This window comes from Felis catus, chromosome B4 (genome assembly GCF_018350175.1).
Source record: "Felis catus isolate Fca126 chromosome B4, F.catus_Fca126_mat1.0, whole genome shotgun sequence".
Classification (NCBI taxonomy): Eukaryota; Metazoa; Chordata; class Mammalia; order Carnivora; family Felidae; genus Felis; species Felis catus.
Window position 1 is genome coordinate 99,905,931 of NC_058374.1, and position 14,427 is coordinate 99,920,357.

Below are 14,427 nucleotides of genomic sequence, written 5' to 3' on the forward strand. Positions count from 1 at the left end.
ACTCACTCACTACATTGGTTCGAACATAAATGGCTTAACTTACTGGCCTTAGTTTCTCTTCTCACTGAAATGAGGAATGAAAATACCATCTAGCTTGCTGACATGATATGAGGATTAAATGAGAATATAAAGTAAGTGTCCAGCATAGAGAAGGTACTCAAGAAACAATAGCTATTACCATTATTAAATGAGATAATCCTAGGGGTGCCTGGGTGGCTCAGTCAGTTGAGCGTCCAACTTCGGCTCAGGTCATGGTCTTGCAGTCTGTGAGTTCGAGCCCTGCGTTGGGCTCTGTGCTGACAGCTCAGAGTCTGGAGCCTGCTTTGGATACTGTGTCTCCCTCTCTCTCTGCCCCTCCCCTGCTCATGCTCTGTCTCTCTCTCTCTCTCTCTCTCTGTCAAAAATAAACATAAAAAAATATTTAAATGAGATATTCCTTGCAAGGCACTTAGCACTGTGCATAGAATTAGTGCTCCATAAAGATGAGGTATTGTGACCTCCTTGCTATTTAGAGAATAATAGAAATTATTTCAAAAATAATAGAAAATAAAATTATCTAGAAAAATTGTTCACTGATTGAGAGGTGAAAACAAAGGACTCCTATCTACTAACTCAAAAATTCTGCAACTCTATGGCAATCTTTGGCAGACACATGCCTCTGATATCCGAAACTGTCGTGCTATCTGAGATTCCTTCCAGAAGAAAATTCTCTCTGAGGATTGTTACGTAGGCTTTTCCACTGCTGATGGAATAATTGCAGATGCATTTGCACACTTAAGCAGGGTTAGCCATTAGAAAACTGACTGAATATTGTCTGTGCTCCAAGAGGGCAAGATCAGGAATACCCTGATTGTGCCCAGATGGTTTTGGCTACTTACGTGAGGCTACCTAGCTGATGCACTATGTTACCAGCATTGAATCAGGAAATGTTAAGCCAGCAAAAAGAGAATTCAAATCCTTCTTTGCATAGCCTTATAATGTGCACACCCCAATCTGGACCCCTCTATAGAAAAGTGGGATGATCTTCCTTGGCCTCCAACTCACTCCATGTGATTGTAACATCCCCATGGCCATGACTCCCACGTGCTGCTGCCAGCAGTGATCTTGTATTGGCATCTACATTTCCCGATGGAACAATGGTCTCTTATTTAGGTGACCTTTTTAATACAATTGTCCAAAAATAAGCATATGATATATAATCCCATATCAAATTCTAATTACTATAAACTTTCACCTTGCTTTTCATAGCCCAAACAAAGAGCCTAGACAAATTTCCTCCCCGCTTGTGACAGTGTCCCTGTTCCCTTGTGACAGTGTTCAGGATATGCTTTCCCAAACAGTGGCACCTTGATGTATTGAATATTTTAAGCTGAAGGAATTTAAAAAGTGACATGAGCAGAAAAGATTGTCTGCCCTTCCCCTGAAGCAGGATACAAAACCCTCAGGCAAGAAGTATCCTTCTTACAGCTGGAGGAAAGGAATGTCCTTCTCTCGAAGACACAAAGAGGAATCTGAACCCACAGGCCTTGCTGCTTCCCCGTGTTTACCACTGAGTTCACACCCCTTTTCATTGTCACATTTTCCCACGACTTTTCACTCTTCATCAGACTCATAAAAACACACCCAGGTTCTTCGGGTCTTCATTTCCTTATGAAGTCCCCCATGTCATGTAAAACTTATGTTACATAAATTTATATGATTTTCTCTTGTTAACCCGTCTTTTGTTACAGGGGCCCCAACCAAGAACTTAGAAGAATGGGGAAAAAGATATTTTTCCTCCCCTACACTTGCTTCCCTCACATTCCCGAGAGGTCTTAGTAATTTATCTTCAGCCAATCATTGTCTCCCACACTGAACACACTTCCCCTGCCTAAAACTTTTGAGATCTAATACGTTTCATACCTCAGACTTTGCTGGACTTTAGAAAGGTAACATGGTGTATATACTGTTTTGGTTTTTTTTTTAATGTTTCATTTATTTTTGAGACAGAGAGAGACAGAGCATGAGCAGGGGAGGGGCAGAGAGAGAGAGGGAGACACAGAATCCGAAGCAGGCTCCAGGCTCTGAGCTGTCAGCACAGAGTCTGACGCGGGGCTCGAACTCACAAGCCATGAGATCATGACCTGAGCTGAAGTCAGACACTCAACCGACTGAGCCACCCAAGCGCCCCTATATACCTTATTTTAAATAACGCCTCCAAATGGGTCTGGGGAAACAACCCATAATTAAACACATTTATATTTTAGTAGCATATGAATATTCAACCAAATGGCATAAGGACCATAGGTAACCCCATATCATTTCAGGTCTGATTTTGCTACCATGTGAGTTTTCCAAAAACTTACAAGAAAATGTTTTATTTCAGGATTTTGACTTTGGAAACACTGATATAGATTTTGGTTCATAAAATAACGGCAGAAGAAACAACTCTTGCATTTTATATTTCCTTTCAAATTAATGGTGTCCTGTTAGGTACACTCCCAGCCTCTCTCCCTATGGCCCTACAGTCAGCCATGGGTATGGGGGAGAAGGCAGGGGTGCTGGGCAGTGATTAATCTAATTGGTACACTTGGCAAAAATAAACTGGGCATGTTCCACCCAGCTCCACACATTTTGCTCTTGAGAAGAAGTTGGCGCTCTGCCTTCTTAGGCCTTGGCCCTTTGCCTAATTCAATTATGATCCTTATTTCAGCTTCAGAATTTATTATCATTATTTTTATTATTATCTAAACATTTTTAAAGTGTTTTATTCATTTTTTAGGAGAGAGAGAAAGAGACAGAATGTGAGCAGGGGAGGGGCAGAGAGAGAGGGAGACACAGAATCCCAAGCAGGCTCCCGGCTCTGAGCTGTCAGCACAGAGCCCGACACGGGGCTCGAACCCACGGACCGTGAGATAATGACCTGAGCCGAAGTCGGACGCCCAACTGACTGAGCCACCCAGGCGCCCCTAAGCCATATGTATTTTTAGAGTCACATATTTAAAGATGAACCACACAGACCTGTTTCCAGAGACTGAGACATGAAGCATATTCCTCTTCTTGGGGAATTTTTCTGTGTCCAGCCGCCTAGTTCCAGAGGGAAATGATAGAGGAAATGTTCTTCCCAGCACACTTTTGTTTTTCCTGACTTGGGTTTCTGGCCTGAATCCATGACTGCTTTTCTTTTCTTTTTTTTTTAATTTTTTTTAATGTTTTTATTTATTTTTGAGACAGAGAGAGAGCACGAGCAGGGGAGGGGCAGAGAGAGAGGGAGACACAGAATCCCAAGCAGGCTCCAGGCTCTGAGCTGTCAACACAGAGCCTGATGAGGGGCATGAACCCATGAACCGTGAGGTCATAACCTGAGCCAAAGTCGGACACTTAACTGACTGAGCCACCCGGGAACCTCTATTACTATCATTGTTGTTGTTATTATTATTTTAAATTGTATTTATTTTGAGAGAGAGAGAGAATGTGTATTTGTGCATGTGTGAGTGGGGGAGGAGCAGAGAGAGAGGGAGAGAAAGAATCCCAAGTAGGCTCCATGCCACCAGCACAGAGCCTGATGTGGGGCTCCACCTCACAAACGGAGATCACGACCTGAGCCAAAATCAAGAGTCAGAAGCTCAATCGACTAATCCACCAGGCACCCCTTAGTATTATTATTGTTAATGATGATGATATTTTGGCCTCCATCTGCCTTCCTTTGTTTTGCTTCTCAATTGGCTAAGAACTCAGATGAGAAGAGACCTGACCCCTCAAAGACTCCAGCGTTTGGTCCTTGGCTGGGAATGTTGAGAAATGAAAACAGTGGAATTTTTGAGAAATTAAATAATTGAGAAATTAAAACAGTCACAGACCTGTGACTCTGGGGCTTGGATTTGGATGTGTGGGCGGGGCCTTTGACTTTAAGGTTTCTAAAGGTTTGAATTAGGCCAGGCAAGTTTTCACAGTTGTGCATGAAATCAAGTTGTAGAACTTGAGAAGTAAATGTCAAGTATATGTCAAAAGTATTCTGGAATGTTGTAGAAAAAAAAAAAAATCCCAGTCATGGAGTACATCTTAGATCAATCCTGGCCAGAGTGCAACTGATTCAGACAGAGACATGAGAAACAAACTATATGATTTCCCTAAAAATGGAAACATAAGGACTCGATAAACTCAATAACTCAACATGGTTGACTCAATAAAACTATGATCTCAATGAATTGGGAGTGGGAAGAGTAGAAGACAGGAAATGGAGGAAAAAAAGACAAAGTATCACAGACTAGTAGAGGACCACATGATACTATTTCAGGAAAACAAGGCACCAGGAAAGACAGGAAGTTGAAACGGGGGTTTTGGTGGTTTTTTTACAAGAAGTCAGACAGCCCTGGGCCTGAAACCTCTCCGAGGTGCCTGTGCCAACAAGGAGAGTGAAACCTACAGGGATTCTAAACTTGAGAGGCTGGCAGACCCCATGGTCCTGATCTGTAGTCTTACTTGGGGCCCAGGTACCTGCATTTACACGTGCTCTCTAGTTGATTCTGATACAGGTGGTCCATGGTCCACACTCTGGGAAACACAGATAAACTCAGGATTAATGATTTTTAATGATTGAAAGAAAAACATGTTACACATGCAAGCACAAGCACTTCCTCCAGATCACAAGGTTAAATTCTAGGCCCTTGCAGAGCCTGCCTGTGGGCTCCACCCACAACCATTTGCCAATGCCCGCAATCTGAGGTTCTGACTCTGCCGTTGGATGGGCTTCTCAATTTCATAAGCCACTTGGATGGTAAGGAAGGTTCTCCCTGAATCTAAAAGCTATTTTCTCTCATGCAAACAGTTCTTCTAGAACACTGTGTAACTGTTTTTTTCCATGTTAGGGTAGGAAACAGGTGAATGCAATAGTCCTTTTTCTGGGTTCAGAAAAGAATCCGCACTTGAGTATAAGGAGAAGCTTAAGTTTTCCAAATGCACCTCAGCTTTTAAAAGTAAAGTTTTACAAATATTTTTAAAAATACTTCCCCCACGCAGTTGAAATGTAATTACTTATATCAACATTTGCCATGTAATAAATTAAAATGATCAAGGAAAGACCTACCATAGGTGATAAAGAAAGGCTATTCAATAGGCCTCTTTCCAACACTTAAGGGGCTGGGAGACAGACAACCTGCCTAATCCAACTGGTGCTCAGAATATGTTTACAAGGATGAAGTCCACTTTTTTTTTCCCATAGTCATTTTCTTTAATTACTATATTGTGTTCATGTACCCAAAGGAATGAATGGATTTGAAGGTTATTTAATACAACAGGTATTTCTGTTGTCTCAGAATTTCAGCTGAAATCCAAAGCTGAGAAAAATAGCTAAGGAGTACAACAAGTTCTAAAAAGAGAGATGTGGGGCACTTCTACTCAGAACTTGTTAAAAGTGGCCAGATGTGATCATATGGCCCTTAGCCTGTCACCACCTCCAGCTTGTCTAAGAGAAGGCTAGGGATTTAGTGGCAGAAAAAGGCTTTCTATAAAGAGAGTTGCCAAGGGGCACCTGGGTGACTCAGTTGGTTGAGCATCTGACTTCTGCTCAGGTCATGATTTCACAATTCATGAGTTCGAGCCCTGCTTTGGATCTGCATTGACAACCTTGAGCCTAAAGCCTGATTCAGATTCTGTGTCTCCTTCTCTCTCTCTCTCTCTCTCTCTCTCTCTCTCTCTCTCTGCCCCTCCCCAGCTTGTGTGCTCTCTCTCTCTCTCTCTCTCTCTCTCTCTCTCTCTCAAATAAATAAATAAACTTAAAAAATTCTTTTAAAAGTATAAAGAGAGTTGTTGGTTAGGAGAGCAGGTTCTGGAATGTTCCTCCACCCTAAGCCAAGTGAAGGAAACATCAAGAGAACCTCTCAAATCTGCCAAGGGAAAGAGGCAGCTCACCTAGTCCTCAATTAAATGCTCACTGGGATGCACCAGTTCTGCCACGAGAGCAGGAAATCTACACGTAACCATGAGAGTTTAGGTGTGTACCTGATGAAGACAGAGGCTGCCACAGATGGCCCCTGGTGGCAGGGCAAGGCGAGTGGCCTGATCTTGCGTGGTTTCAATGGGAGCAGGGGACAAGAGAGACAAGCCTGCACAAAGAGTTCTGGGCAGGCCAAGTGGACACCAGGGAAAGAAGGTGGGCACAAGAGAAAGAGCTGCATGGGACTTATCCAAAGTGTGCATGACACACAGCAGAGAATACAGCACTGTGGAAGTCTGGAAGTGGGCACGAAGAGTGTCCTCCAAAGAATCCACAGACGTTCCTCACAAGAAAAGCAAGCCAGCATTTAGGCTTTTTCCATAAGAGAGACGGCATTCAGTAGCCAAAAGAGATGTTCAAATAGCACTGGCTAAATAATCGCATTTTGCTCCATTTCTTGCCATCCGTCTTCCCCTCTACTGGTTGGTCTGAATGTTGAAGAGTTAGTAGCACCCGGGATACAGGAGAGGTTGTGGAGTCAGCACAGATACAGGCCCTCTCCTGAGTCCGGGATTCTGAGTGCAGGTTAGGCATGAGCAATGGAAAGGGAAGGTGCTGTGAACTACAGGAGACAGCAAAAGTCTACCATTGGATAGGTCCAGATTTCCAAATTACTGGAAATAGAAGCGTTTTAATACTTGGAAGTGACAGGAGGTCAAGCCAAGAGATCTGCCAGAGATTTTGTCCAAGGGCAGAGAAAGGAGAACCAACAGGACGTGTGATGGCTGTGGTAGAGGAAAAACAAAACCAAACCAAAACTGGACATTTCCTGATGATTGAATCCTCCTGAATCCTGCCCATTTGTGAAGCCAGATATTTTTGCAATGTGCACAGGCTGCAAAGGATAGAAACCTGAGAAGGCTATTGCTGTCATCAGGTAATGTAGACAAGTGTGGCAGGATTCCGGATGGAAGAACTCGTGTTTTGTACTCTGCCTCTGCCAGGCTGAGAAGGTCGCTGGGCTCACTGGCTCCTTTGCCTCAGGGAGGTTTATGTTACAGAAATACAGGAAGACAATCTTTTCTTCAATCTTTTGTGAAAGGCTTTATGATTTTTGTGAAAATATTGGATAACCAGTAAGGAGAGGCAGAGGACGAGGATTATCTTTGAAGGCCAAGAGAGCAGAAGGATTCCCCACCCCCACTCCTATAGAAAGGGAATAGAATTCAGCTGGATCCATGGGAGGCAGGAGCCTGTCCCTCCTTCTACCAGCACCATAAACAGGAGGACAGACCTCAGCAGGGAAGAGTGGGCCATGGAAAGAAGGTATGTCCCAGACAATTGGCTTCCTTCAAGGAATTGCGAAGTCTCAGATCACAGAACCAAATGATGGGCTAGAAGCTAAAGGCTCTTAACCTTCATTACCTGTGGATACCATGGCTTCTTAGATTCTCACTCATTCCTGGAGAAGATTGATTTTTCCCACTCATCTGGAGGCATTGGGACTCAGAGTCAGATATATAGGGTGTTTGAACTGACATTTATTGACATTCTGAATTTTATTTTTAATTTTTTTAAATGTTTATTTTTGAGAGAGAAAGAGACAGAGCATGAGCAGGAGAGGGGCAGAGAGAGAGGGAGACAGAATCTGAAGCAGGCTCCAGGCTCTGAGCAGTCAGCACAGAGCCTGATGCGGTGTTTAAACCCACGAACCCTGAGATCATGACCTGAGCTGAAGTCAGACACTTAACCAACTGAGCCACCCAGGCGACCCTTGCCGTTCTGAATTTTAGTTGTACATTTATGCCCACTACATAAGAAAAGAAATAACCAAACTATAATTGTCTTGATAAATGTCAGAGAGAGAGAGAGAGAGATGCTAAAAGGCAAACAAAATACATGCTAAATACATGCTAAAATACAAACAAAAAGGCTAAAAACAAGAGAACCTTTAGGCTGGGGGTCATTAGAAAGTTACTTTATGGAAGATCCAAGGTTGCTGCATAGGATTCCAAATGACAGCAAGGATGGAGAGATGAGCATAAGGCATATCAGTATCAGCAAATGCACAGAGATAGAAAGGCCAGAGGGAAACAGTATATGAAAGTGCTTTACTGTTTTTATCTGTAGGAGATATTACATGGGAGATCAGGGATGAGAAATGAAATTGGGTGAAGCTTGCATGGGAGTCTGAGCATTTGTATTTATTTGGGCAGCAACAGGAAAATATTACTGGCTTTTAAGGAGTAATGGGACATGATCAGAACAGAGCTTTAGAAAACTTAATCTGTTAGATATATATGGGATGGATGGAAAGAGAAAGTGATTGAGTGAGATGGGATGGGAAACAAGAGGCTACTGCTGTAATCCAAGCAAGAGGTCATGAAGGCCATGACAGAGCAGTGGTAGTGACCTTGGATCATAGAGAAGGCTGTGAAAGACATCAGGGAAGTACATCTTAGACCTGTATGGGAACAAGACAAGAGGCACTTCTAAGTGTTGAGCCCAGCTGATGAAAAAAATCATAATGCCATCATAGAAATGGGAAATAGTGGAAGAGGAGCTAATTTACAATGAACACACGTTCTAAATTTGAAGTTCAACATGATATCTGACTTTACAAGTAATAGAGATGTCAGGGGAGAGGAGGAGGCTAGAGACAGAGTTAGCAGCGCTTTCATAGCCAAACTGCCCATCTCCATAGCTGCCCCATAGGGCATGGAGGTCACCATGATTTGGGAAGAAGGAGGGAGGGGTTGGGCTGTGGCAACAGAAAGAGAGCTGAGGTACAGTACTGGGCAAAGAATGAGGCTCAGTCCAGATAATGATTCTGAAAAGAACAAGCTTTGAAGAATTTTCTAGTTTACTTGAGACTTTCTCTCATTTTCCTCAGTGCTTTCTTTAGCCCTGGGCCTTTATCTTTCCCAGAACCTTTCAAGCTTCCTGTATCACTTTTCTCAAAAATCAGGTGAATACACCTACACCTAAGAGCCAGAGAGTTCCTGAATTTGGAAAGATTCTGCCACTTTCAACTTGGTGGACCTGGGGAGCATTTCTTAACCTAATTTGGTCTCAATTTCATTACCTAAAAAAATCTTTTTATTACAACAAAATGAAATTAAAAGGTTTTTTTTGTGGAGAAGAAATGCAATAATGCATAACAAAACACCCAATAGAGTGACTAATAAATATTAAACTCTCAACAAATGGTAGCTCCTTCTCTCCCATCCTGCACATGTCAGTAGTAATTCCTAGTACTGATAAGGACCCTTCAGTGGAGCAGTACTAAATTCCAAGCACCAGGATGCATCGAGACCTGCATCCTAGTCCTAGGTGAGCTATTTAGTCGGTTATGACCCTGGCTAGCTTCTCAACTAGGGCCTTCATTAGCATGACTGTTGGCCAAGAGCAGTGGTTGCTAATTTCTACCACCAAGGAATGTTTTGTCCTCTCTTCATGCCCTCCGTCTTTTGAAAGATTTTTCTACTGATCTGCAGTTTGTTAAATCATTGATTCATTTCTTATGTGATCACCAGAATTACAAAACTGGATTGATAGAGTTATCAAAGCAGATTAGATAGACTTGATATAAGAAATTGTGCAATAGCTATTAGGATCTTAGATAGACTTGATATAAGAAATTGTACAATAGCTATTAGGATCTTAAAACAAGAAATATGGCATATGGACACAATGACAATAGCTTGGAATGTTAGATTCCAGGTGGACACTACTAGACAAGATAAGTTGATCTCAATGTTTCCCTCTAATGCTCTCTGAATCCATAAAGGAGTTTAGGGTTCCTGCTATGTGCCTTTTGGAGGACTCAATCATTGGTTTTACTCTTTTTTTTTTTTTTTTTCAACGTTTACTTATTTTTGGGACAGAGAGAGACAGAGCATGAACGGGGGAGGGGCAGAGAGAGAGGGACACACAGAATCGGAAACAGGCTCCAGGCTCTGAGCCATCAGCCCAGAGCCCGACGCGGGGCTCGAACTCACGGACCGCGAGATCGTGACCTGGCTGAAGTCAGACGCTTAACCGACTGCGCCACCCAGGCGCCCCTGGTTGTACTCTTAAAGGCAGTAATTTAATGTAGTAGACAAAACATCTAAACATTCAGTATGATGGGCAATCAGAACAGATATTAGTGTGGGGTAGAGTAGTCAGATACAATAGATGTTTACAGGAAGTAGAGTTTTCACCAGTTTTTTAATGATGGTTAAATTTTAAGTAGCCTGAAAAGGAAAGGGAGGCAAAGACTGGGGAAGGAAAAGTATCATAATAGGATGTACAGAAAAGAGAGGCCAATGGGAAAGAATCATTGTTCTCATTCTCCCAAATAAAAAAAAAGCATCTACCTCTGCACCCTTAGTTTTGGACTCAGAAGTCCTTACTTCTGGATTCAGAGGAAAAAGCCCCAAATGCTTTGTGATTGAAGTCATTCTTTCTCTCTAGCTTCATTTCTAGCCTCTTTCTTCCCAAACTCCATGCTCTAGCCATGTCAGAAGATAATAACCCATCCACCAAGTATCTCCAGTCAATACTAGGGGGGTCTTGATTGGAGGGGACTGGATCATCTTGATTCTTCCCTTACCCTATCCCCTCCTCCCCAATCAATCTTCCAGAGAGACCTATATATTCCATCTCTAGAATTTCCACCTCATGTTTATAAAATGCAAACCCGATCAGTCATTTCTCTGCTTAAAATATTTAATGGCTCTCCATCAGCTACAGAATTAAGTCAAAACTTCTTATCCTGGCATGCAGACTGTTTATAATCTAGTCACTGATTACCTTTCCAACATTATCTGCTTTTATTTCTTTGCTCCATGGAAAAATCTATTGGATAGGAAGCTTGAAATGTCTGGAAAAGACATAGGGGCTAAGAGCTAAACCTCTTCAAGTATCATACTTTCCAAGTATTAAAGAGACAATGAGAGCTTAAAGTAACATAACAGTAATAGGGACAGTGATGAGAATATGGATTTAAGAAATATTTAGAATACAGGGTAGAACAGAGATGATTTAATGATGAGTTAGATTTAAGGATAAAAAGGAAAAGGCAAAGCTGGGATGATGATGATGGTGGTGGTGGTGGCGATGATGATGATGTGATGATGGCAACATCCAGAGATGTCTGCAACAATAACATTTTCTGTGCACTTACAATATACAAAGCATTATTCTAAAGGTGACATGTGTTAACTCATTAAATCTCCAAATTACTCCTATCAGATAGAATCTGTTTTTATCCACATTTTACATGTAGGAAAACAGAGGCACAGAGAAGTTAAATAACTTGTCTAAAATCACACAGGGAGTAAGAGCCAAATTTGTACCCATATAGTTTGGCTTTGGATCCTGCACAATTAAGCACAACACAAAACTGCCTATTTTGTCTTGTCAGACCAACTGCCATCTCCAAAATATGTCATACTCCTTTGGGTCTTCAAGTCCTCCCCATTCTTTGTGTATGAAATGCCATTATCTTTTCCTTGGAGTAGAAAACTTCTGTAAGACACAGATCGATTGTTACCTCTCCTGAGAGGTCTCTGTGTTCTCCCCCAAGTGCAGCTATTTACTCCTTATTCCATTGTACCATAATACAGTGTGCATAATTCCACTGGTGCATTACATGACGTGGCAATTACTTGTTAATGTGTCTATCTCCCCTAACTATACTGTGTACTGCTCAACAGCAGAACCTGTGTCATATTCATCTCTCAGCCCCCAGGCTCTAGGATCCTACTATGGCCTCTGGTTCTTGATCCACAGTAGGCATTCAATGTTTCTTTTTTTTTTTTAATTTTTTTAATGTTTATTTATTTTTGAGAACGAGAGAGACAGAGCATGAGCAGGGGAGGGGCAGAGAAAGAGGGAGACAGAATCTGAAGCAGGCTCCAGGCTCTGAGCTGTCAGCACAGAGCCCAACACGGAGCTTGAACCCACAGACTGCGAGATCATGACCTGAGCTGAAGTTGGATGCTTAACCGACTGAGCCACCCAGGTGCCCCAGCACTCAATGTTTAAGTGAATGGATAAGTGAATGAATATATGAATAAAAATATGGAGGTGAGAATTGCTCCACACTGCCCTGTACTGATTGGTGATGGTGTGAGCTCTTAATGCAAAACTAGGCCAGAGATGGATAGTAGTGTAGTGATCAGTTAGAGTGGAGAGGTCAGAGATGAACTTGAGACTGGGCATGCCTGAAGAGATTAGCAACATGACCTCCAGAATAGCCAAGTAGAGGAATATTTTTCCACTTTTTTGTGTGTGTCTTCTTCAATTTCTTTCATGAGCTTTCTATAGTTTTCAGTGTATAGATATTTCACCTCTTTGATTATGTTTATTCCTAGGTATTTTATGGTTTTTGGTTCAATTGTAAATGGGATCGATTCCTTGATTTCTCTTTCTGTTGTTTCATTATTGGCATATAAGAGTGCAAACGATTTCTGGGCACTGATTTTATATCCTGTGACTTTGCTAAATTCATGGATCAGTTCTAGAAGTCATTGTTAAAATGTTGATACTACCCAAAGCAATCTACATATTCAATGCAATACCTATCAAAATAACACCAGCATTCTTCACAGAGCTAGAACAAATATTCCTAAAATTTGTATGGAACCAGAAAAGATCCTGAATAGCCAACGCAATCTTGAAAAAGAAAACCGAAGCTGAAGAATCACACTCCCAGACTTCAAGACATATTACAAAGCTGTAATCATCAAGACAGTATGGTACTGGCACAAGAACAGACACTCAGATCAATGGAACAGAATAGAGAACCCAGAAATGGACCCACAAACGTAGGGCCAACTAATCTTTGACAAAGCAGGAAAGAAGGTCCAATGGAATAAAGACAGTCTCTTCAGCAAGTGGTGCTGGGAAAACTGGACAGCAACATGCAGAAAAATGAACCTGGACCACTTTTTTACACCATACACAGAAAGAAACTCAAAATGGATGAAAAACCTAAATGTAAGAGAGGAAGCCATCAAAATCCTCAAGGAGAAAGCAGGCAAAAGCCTGTTGACCTCAGCTGCAGCAACTTCTTACTCAACACGTCTCTGGAGGCAAGGGAAACAAAAGCAAAAAAGGAACTATTGGGACTTCATCAAAATAAAAGCTTCTGCACAGCAAAGGAAACAATCAGCAAAACTAAAAGGCAACCGACAGGATGGGAGAAGATATCTGCAAATGACATATCAGATAAAGGCTTAGTATCCAAAATCTATAAAGAACTTTTCAAACTCAACACCCAAAAAACAAATAATCCAGTGAAGAAATGGGCAAAAGACATGAATAGACACTTCTTCAAAGAAGACATCCAGAGGGCCAACTGACATGTGAAAAAATGCTCAACATCACTCATCATCAGGGAAATACAAATCAAAACCACAATAAGATACCACCTTACACCTGTCAGAATGGCTAACATTAACAACTCGGGCAACAACAGATGTAGGTGAGGATGCAGAGAAAGAGGATCTCTTTTGCATTGTTGGTGGGAATGCAAGCTGGTACAGCCACTCTCTGGAAAACAGTATGGAGGTTCCTCAAAAAATTGAAAATAGGATTACCCTACGACCCAGCAATTGCACTACTAGGTATTTATCCAAGGGATAAATAAAACAGGTGTGCTGTTTTGAAGGAGCACATGCACCCCAATGTTTACAGCAGCGCTATTGACAATAGCCAAAGTACGGAAAGAGCCCAAATGTCCATCGACAGATGAATGGATAAAGAAGATGTGGTATGTATATACAATGGAGTATTACTTGGCAATCCAAAAGAATGAAATCTTGCCATTTGCAACTACATGGGTGGAACTGGAGAGTATTATGCTAAGCAAAATTAGTCAGAGAAAGACAAATATCATATGACTTCATTCATATGAGGACTTTAAGATATAAAACAGATGAACACAAGGGAAGGGAAGCAAAAATAATATAAAAACAGGGAGGGGGACAAAACATAAGAGACTCTTAAATATAGAGAACAAACAGAGGGTTACTGGAGGGGTTGTTGGACAGGGGTTGGTCTAAATGGGTAAGAGGCTTTAAGGAATCTACTCCTGAAATCAATTTTGCACCATATGCTAACTAACTTGGATGTAAATTAAGCAATAAATGAATTTAAAAAAAATAGCCAAGTAGAGGATGCTAAAGTCTGAGGAGGCAACTTGGGGAAATAGACACATTGAGAGCATCTTAAGATCAAGTCTGAAAGGAGGGAAAAAACTGATATTATTCTGGTTTCTGGACATTGGTTCCACCAATTCCCCTGCCATTTACTACCTGGAATATGACTGTCGTTTGCTTATTTCCTCTTTTCCAGAGCTTCTGAAAATATGTGAACTGTGGAATAGACACCATTACCAAAATCATGTGGAGAAGAAATCAACCAACTTTTGGAACTATCATGTAACAACCATCAAGTCAACATTTCCAGATGGAAGCCAAAATTGCTTGAATCCCCAAATATAATATCTGATCATTCATTTT

The 14,427-nt window shown here is 41.6% G+C and overlaps 1 protein-coding gene across 8 annotated transcripts in view; it reads right to left on the reverse strand.

The window, feature by feature from the left end:
• Positions 1-14,427, reverse strand: part of BBS10 (Bardet-Biedl syndrome 10) — a 90,051-nt gene that overhangs the window by 46,339 nt on the left and 29,285 nt on the right. For 2 of the 8 annotated variants that reach the window (XR_006600878.1, XR_006600882.1), the window contains one exon: positions 4,477-4,533. The exons of 5 other annotated variants lie outside the window; for them this stretch is intronic. The gene's annotated coding sequence lies outside the window, so the exon portion shown is untranslated. Of the gene's footprint in view, positions 1-4,461; positions 4,534-14,427 lie in introns of all 8 variants that reach the window. One more of the 8 variants, XR_006600879.1, reaches the window with a different exon arrangement.